An 8,003-nucleotide genomic window follows, 5' to 3' on the forward strand; every position below is an offset into this window, starting at 1 on the left:
CCTCTCTCTCTCTCTGAAATAAAACATTAAAAACAATTTTTTAAGACCTGCAGTGATAGTAAAGAAATGTTATGAACAACTTTATGATAAAAAATTATTCAAGGTCAATAGAAGAAGAGATTTCTTACATATAGGTTACCAAAACTGATAGCAGAAGAAGTAGAAAATCTGAATGTCCTAAATTTATTAAATTAATCAAATTTCTATTAAAACTGCCCACAAGTAAATCTGCATGAATGTGACTGTATTCAAAGAAGGAAGAAGTCATATTTTTTCAAAAATCAGAAGACACTTTCCAGCTCATTTTATACTAACATTACCCTTACAGTCAAATTAAGAAAAGAAAAAAATACGAAGTCTTAGTTCTCAAACTACATGCAAAATCCCTGGACAAAATATCAACAATATATTTTGGAAATACTATATATATGCAAATATATGCATGGTGTGTGTGTGTGTGTGTGTGTGTGTGTGTGTGTGCATACCCCATGACTGTAAGTGGGGTTTACAGTAAAAAATACAAAACTGTCCTGACATCTGAAAATCAATAAAATATACTGTGTTCTCAGAAGAAAAGAGAAAAATAGGATCAGTAGAAAGTTTAAAAAGCTATTGATCAAATTAAATACATATACACCATCAAAATTCTCAACAAATGAGAAATATAAACTTTCCTAATCTGAAGATAGTAATTTAAAATTATTTTACCTTTAAAAAATGAAATTACTTTCCCCTATAACCAAAAATAAGACAAAGATATTCCCTCTTACCCTTCTGCTCAATACTACTCTGGAAATACTACTACTATAAGGCAATATCATCATCATCTAAAATAATTAAGATTATTATTACAATAAAAGGCTTAAGGCTGGAAAGAAAGAAGTAAAACTGTTTACATTTTAGATGACATTGACACAATTCTCTACATTTCAAATTCTAAGGTATTTATTTTGTAAAATCCTTAAAATAGCTTGCTCACAGGACATAAAGCTAAAATATAAAAAGAAAATATACTTCTGTAATCTTAGCAATAAACAATTGAAAAATAAATAATTTATATATCTTTCATAAATATGAAACACTTAGGGATACATTTTACAAAATATGTGCAAGGCCAATACAATGAAAAAGTATAAATCATTATTTAGATAAAAAAAGGAAATATAAATAAATGTAAAATGCTATGTGCATGGGTTAATAATAGACCCAATATCATTGAGATGTAAATTTTCTCCATATTGATCTGTAGATTAAACTCAATTCAAATTGACATCTCAGTAGGACTTTTGCAGTAATTGACAAGTAGACTCTATTATTTATATGGAAGCACAAAGGGCATGAAATAGTCAAAATAATCATAATTATACCTAAAAAATAAAATAAAGCAAGAACTGACACTATATGACCTGAAGATATTTTCTAAACTTTAATGATCAACATAGAATGATATTGATATAACAACTAATATGGAGATCAATGAAACCAAATAGAGAGCCCAGAAGTAGGTGTGTGTGTGTGTGTGAGTGTGTGTAATTCATTTTTTCTAGTAATGTCCAAAGTAATTCAGTGGAACTAAATCATAGTATTTTCAACAAATGGTGCTGGAAAAAAACTGAATATCCATATATAATTAATTTTTAAATTGACCTTTACCTTCATAAAAATTCATAAAAATAATATAGTTGTAGACTAAAATATTGGAAATAACACCATAAAATCTTTAGAAGAAAACATAAGAGAAATATTTTTTAACCTTGGATTAGAAAAGATTTCTAACATGAAACATAAAATGTATTTAACATATGAAAAATAAAGTTCAACTTGATTATAAATAAAAACTACTTTTTAAAATATACCATCTAAAATATTAAAATGTGAGTACCAGATGACAATATTCTTAGCACATACATCTGATAAAGAACTTAAACCTTTAATGTATAAAGAAATCACATAACTCAATAATAGAAGCATAAATACTTTCAAAAAATCTTAGATACTTCACTTGGGAAGATATGTAAATGGCAAACAGTACATAAAACAATGCTTAATACTGATAGTCATCCAGGAAATGAAAATCAAAATAACAATTGGATACAACTTAATACCTAATAAAGTGGCCGAAATGCAATACCTATTCCAGACAATAATGTGTCACAACTCGAATCCCATACACTGTCAAGAGGATAAAATGGTGCAGCCAGTTTTTTGTTTTTTTTTTACCTTTTTTTAAACTCGTATTTATTTTTGAGAGAAACAAACAGAGCATTAATGGGAGAGGAACAGAGAAAGAGGGAGAGACAGAATCAATAGCGGGCTCCAAGATGTGAACTGTCAGCACAGGAGTCTGACGTGGGGCTTGAACCCATGAACTATGAGATCATGACCTGAACTGAAGTCGGATACTTAACCATCTGAGCCACCCAGGTGCCCCCAGTGCAACCACTTTTAAAACCACTTTTGGCACGTTCCTATAAAGAACCACACATTTAACATAATAGTTTCTCTACTAGGAATTTTACCAAGAGAAATGAAAGCATAAATCCATAGAAAGATTGTACACAAATGTTCATAGCAGATGCATTTATAATAGTCCAAAACAATTAAGAACCTGAATGTCTGTGTGAGTTGAATCGATAACAAGCTGTGATACATTCAATGAATGGATACTATTTAGCAATAATAAGGAACACGTTACTCATTGGATTAATCTCACAGTTCCCTTGCTGAACAGAGGACATTTCACAAAAGAGTCCCTCCTCTAGGATGCTATTTATGTGAAATTTCAGGACAGGCAAAACTAATCTATATTTAAGAAATGCATTTCTTGGGTTGAGGAGTATCGGTGAGTGAATTTTCTAGAGAGATATAACTGTTCATTATCTTGATTGGGGTGGTGATTGTATCAATGTATGCATTTGTCAAAAGCCAGCCATCTGTATACTTAACATGTGTGAATTATATTTGTACATAAAGTATACATTAATAGAATGCACACATAAGCTTGCACACACATGCGCACAGCACTAGGCTAGGGTTGTGGCATAATGGAACTCTTCCCATACCACCGATTTTGTAAAAACAGTTAAGATCAATCCAGCGTTAACCCAGGTCTCTAAAAAGTTGAAGATATTTAACAAAGACAAGTAGAGTAAATGAAAAAAAAAAAAGAGAATATCTACTAAAAATCCCAAGCATTTAAAACATAACAAAAATTTTCCTTCTTACTCTACAGTTGAGGGGGAAAAAATCAGAAGCAACCTCTTGGCTATTTAGTCTTCGTGACCATACAGTTTTCATGGGTTTCGTTTTCATGCGTTCCTAAGGTAGCTGTGCTTTTGTTAATTCACTTTTAATTTGCTTTATTTTCTGATTTTGCATTCTGCTAAGGGGAAGGACATATCTAGAACATGTCATTTATTCAGGAAAGGGAATATAGATCTCTATGGTAGTTAAAGAAGTCTTTTCCTTATAAGGAAAACAGGTCAGTTTGTAGCCTCTAAGCAGTTTCTGTCATCCTCCAAGATACTGTTATATTTGTATCTCTTGCCCTAAAGTGTCACATTCTACCTTTCTACTTGTTTTCTAAACAAAAGGAGTGTGGTAAAGCCAGCATTTCTATCAGACTCCTTTGTCTTACACTTCTTTGTTCATCACATGCAGGGGACTCTTCTTTCTAGGAAGGAATGGGCTATTACCAACACGTAATGCTCTGTAAACAGTTGTTTTCTTGGGGTTATTTTGTCCAACTTGGTCTCATATAGTAGGCTCTAATTGTTAAAGGAAAGATCAGCAGTTTTTAAACCTTAATAGTTAGCATTATGTACAAGAGCCAGTTATCAGTATGAATTATATTGTCTGCCATGGGTGGGAAGTGCGAAAAGGCTTGTTCCTCAATGTTGTTGTTGTTTTCTTCAGGATACTGAATTTGTTCTATGTGGGAAGCAAATACATTTACAGATCAAACACTGTATTTATCATTCTTATGTGCCTCATATAGTTTTAATTATTTAATAACCAAACCATCTATGAAACACTATGCAGAAAAACAAGGAATTAGGTTGGGTACAGACTGCACCCAAATTTTAACTTTGGTAAGTATATTCTTTAGTTCCCTCTTCTGTAACATTTTTTATATATTTAGGGATGACAATTTTTTCAATGATATTGAAGTCAGTCTATTATGGGATACAAACAAGTAAATAAAATCTGCCGTGATAACCCTCTATGACACTGCTACTGATGGATGCTAGCATGTATTCAACCACTTTTATGTATTTCACCAGGGTCCAGGTACTGAGATTCCAAATTAAACTGATTCTGTATAAAACCAGGAGGATGATTTTCTATATTATGTCTCTCCCTCATTCTGGGAAAGGGTCACAAATGGAAAATGAATATTGGTTCTGATTTGCTTATTGAAGCAAACTTTGTACTGTAAGAAAAACTTGAGGGGACTCTGAAAATTTGGGGAAATTACTTGTGTTCTGATTATCCATGATTATATAATGACAGTGATAATTCAATACATGGAATTATTGTAAAGAATATTTGAGACAAATTCTGGCATTTATTATAATCCTTAACAATATAATTAGGCCCCAAACCTGATGTCTTCTTCTATTTCTCCATTATTAACCATTACTATTGTGCTTGATAGTTTATATTTTAACTCTGTGTCCTAAAATGAAGGAAATAACCACTTAATCCAAAGATTTTATACAAAAAGATATTTTATTTCTAATATCCTATAGAGATATTTTCTTCAAATAATCCCCCTAATCTTATGTCTTGGGAAATAATCATCATAACCAGGAGTCATTGTATTCTTTCAGTAGAGACAGACCTCATCTGTAGCTTTAGGATATGTGAGAAAGTAAACTGTTTACACAACCTTGCCAGCCAACACTTCCCACATTTGTGGACACCTAGGTAAATGTCCCTCTTTTGCATTCAGTGGTCTTCCCTTACCCCCATAAAGTTGACATATATTTCAAAAGATTTGTCAAGAAAAGTTTTAAAATGAAGTGAGAAGAGAAGGCCTCATAGGATCTGTGATTCTCCCATCCTAACTGGAAAGTTTCTGTAATCTTCTTCCTGCAAGACCATCTTGATTCTTACGTATGATTGACACCAATATAATCATTATACCATGGAGAACACAAAGGGAGGTTCCAGTTAAATCAAATCTGTATTATTGAGATACAACTTTTGTTACATTTATTATAGTATTTCAGAAGAAAAAACTCAAGATAATTACAAGTTCTACAAGTATCTTTTAGTAGAGCACATGTCAATCAAGAGATCATTTCAGTGTGTTTTCTATTAAATATATATATATATATTTCAATGTGGAAAGCATAAATACTATGTACTTATTATATGTGTTTATCTTCATTTATTTTTAACTGTTTTAAAATCCTATACTTTCCCCTGCTCTACTGGCTTCTCCTATGTAGTCACTGATAATATTTCGTAGAGTTTTTCAAGTACTTATTCATTTATGGTTTTATTTTCCTTGGCCAAGTGGAGTATCCTGAACCCTCAGTAGAGTGTGTGAAATACGCTAAGGATCTCAAAACAGGGACTTGAATTTCTGCATCTTCTTCAGATATTCTGAGAGATGACATCAATTGCTATTATCTGGCACTATTGTTTCAGATCTATACTAATGCATTTCGAATGGACTGTAAGATATATTTTTAATTTTCAGTGTTGGGGCCTTGTCTCTTCGGGAACCAGACATGGACAAAACTAGATAATGACAAAATGCTTTCTTAGATAAATGGATCTCTAAATCTGTATATTAAGTGCTGAACTTATTTGTGCTGTCCTGTTGACCAAACATCTTAGAACACCAAAAGAATATAGTGTTGGAGGTAAAAAAAAAAAAAAACAAAAAAACAAAAACAGTAGACCTCTCCTAAGGGATACACATTTTAAAAATTCCCCCTCATAGCAGTATGTTTTTGAGAAAAATAAATTTTAGGATTTATGGAACAGAAGTTTAGGCTTCTATAATGTTACTAATGAAAGGGGAAAGTGTTCCCAGTTAAGTAAATGCACATGTTTTGCTATACCAAAAAAATGTTGCAGAAATAATAGCACCTACTGACCATTGAGTACAATTCAAAGCAATTTTATATATTCTTAATATATGTATGTGTGTGTGTATATATGTGTATATGTCAATATACTTCTATATAGTCTATTTATGTATATATGTATATATGTGTGTATGTATGTATGTATGTATATGTGTGTATATGTGTATACACACACACACACACATATGCAATTATATCATTAATATATTTCTCAAAATCACCCACCTACTCCACAACAGAGGAAGGACCAGAACTCAAAACCAAGTCTGTGTGATACAAGCACCTATCACCTTTAGGTACTTGATTCATCACCTTTAATTAGGATATCAGCATTCTTCTCTTTGAGCCAGGACATACTTCTGCATATTCAGTTCAACCCCCAGCTGTAGGTATGGAATCATCATCTGACCAATCCCTTAGGTTTTCACAGATCTCTTAGTGCTTTGGCTGTCCATGGTATGCAAGATCTGCAGATGGAACTAAGTGGAGACTTGTAGCCCAAACTTGGTATAGACTGTGTGATTATTCCATTCACAAAAAGATTAGAGAATTATGCCAGCTCTGGCTCTATGCCAGTCTAGTAGAGTTCCTCAAAGAAGTCTTCCATGTGTCCCCCCAACACCAGCATGTCCAACACCACTCCTCTGACTCAAATACTTGAGTGTTCTAGATATATAGTATTGCAGTGAATGTCTCCAGTCATGATCACTTTGAAAATAATAAGAACTGGGTTTAGGTTTTGGTATGTTGTATAACTGGAGTATTTCTGGCAACAAAAAGATCATAATGTTTTCAGTAATTTGATTGAATTTTAGTGGGAGATCTACACAAGGAAAATATTTTTCCTGGAGTCCTTGAATAGCTCTAAGTGCTTTCAGGTCCCTGGGAAGACAGTCCTGATCAGTCACCGCCAGTCACGTGTCATCACAGCTATTAGTTTCTGAATATAGAAATTAAAAGTAATTCCAGGGACAAATTACTTGTGTCATTTGCAGAGAGTTACCTTGTCTCCATGCATGCATATGTCCCTTCTATGGAATGTATATATACTTGATTCTGTATATATCATAGAGAAAAGGAGTACACACAAAAAAATAGGAAAATAATAAAAATTTTCTTTCACTGCCTCCCAAATCAGAAAGCAGCATTTGTAGTTTCTGCACAAGAAAATGATGACACATTCAACCAGAGCAATTGAGAGAAGTTTAATAAAAAACTCTATGTGAAAGAGAGCGTGCAAGGCACGGGACCCTGACACAAGCAGCATCGATAAGCTCCTCACACCCTCAGTTTCCACACAGGACCCTATTTTCCAATTAGGCTCATGCCAATCAAAGATATTTTCTAACTGATTTCACAAATGCAGATAAACAAAATGCAAATGCTTACATAAAATAGAAGATTTCAGATGCCTAAAAAAGGAAACATGTTGCCCATTCTATCACATTCTCCTGACATCTACTCCCCACTCCTCTACAAATTCTCTCTCTGTCTCATAGAACTTTTACACTCTCATGGTATTTTTCTTTTTTAAAGCAGTCACTTATACATTTACATATTTTTTCTTCTGTCTACCCCACCAATGATTCTATAAAATCAATACATGGATTTCCTGTTAATATTCAATAAATGTGTGTGTTTATTTTTATGCATATAAATAGCACTCTATGCCCACTGTGGTATAAAGCTGGTATTGAATCATGGCATCTCCTTAGTTTCCAACTCTGAAGTTGAAGATTGACTTAGCTTCCCATCTTGGATGTTATTTTGTGGTTTTCTTTTTTTTTTTCCTATTAAAAAAAATAGTTTTAATGTTTGTTTTTTTTTAATTTTATTTCTGAGAGAGAGAAAGAGAGCATGAGCAGGGGAGGGTCAGAAAGATAAGGAGACACAGAATCC

Source organism: Crocuta crocuta, unplaced genomic scaffold, assembly GCF_008692635.1.
Source record: "Crocuta crocuta isolate KB4526 unplaced genomic scaffold, BGI_CrCroc_1.0 scaffold152, whole genome shotgun sequence".
In the NCBI taxonomy this organism is placed as follows: domain Eukaryota; kingdom Metazoa; phylum Chordata; class Mammalia; order Carnivora; family Hyaenidae; genus Crocuta; species Crocuta crocuta.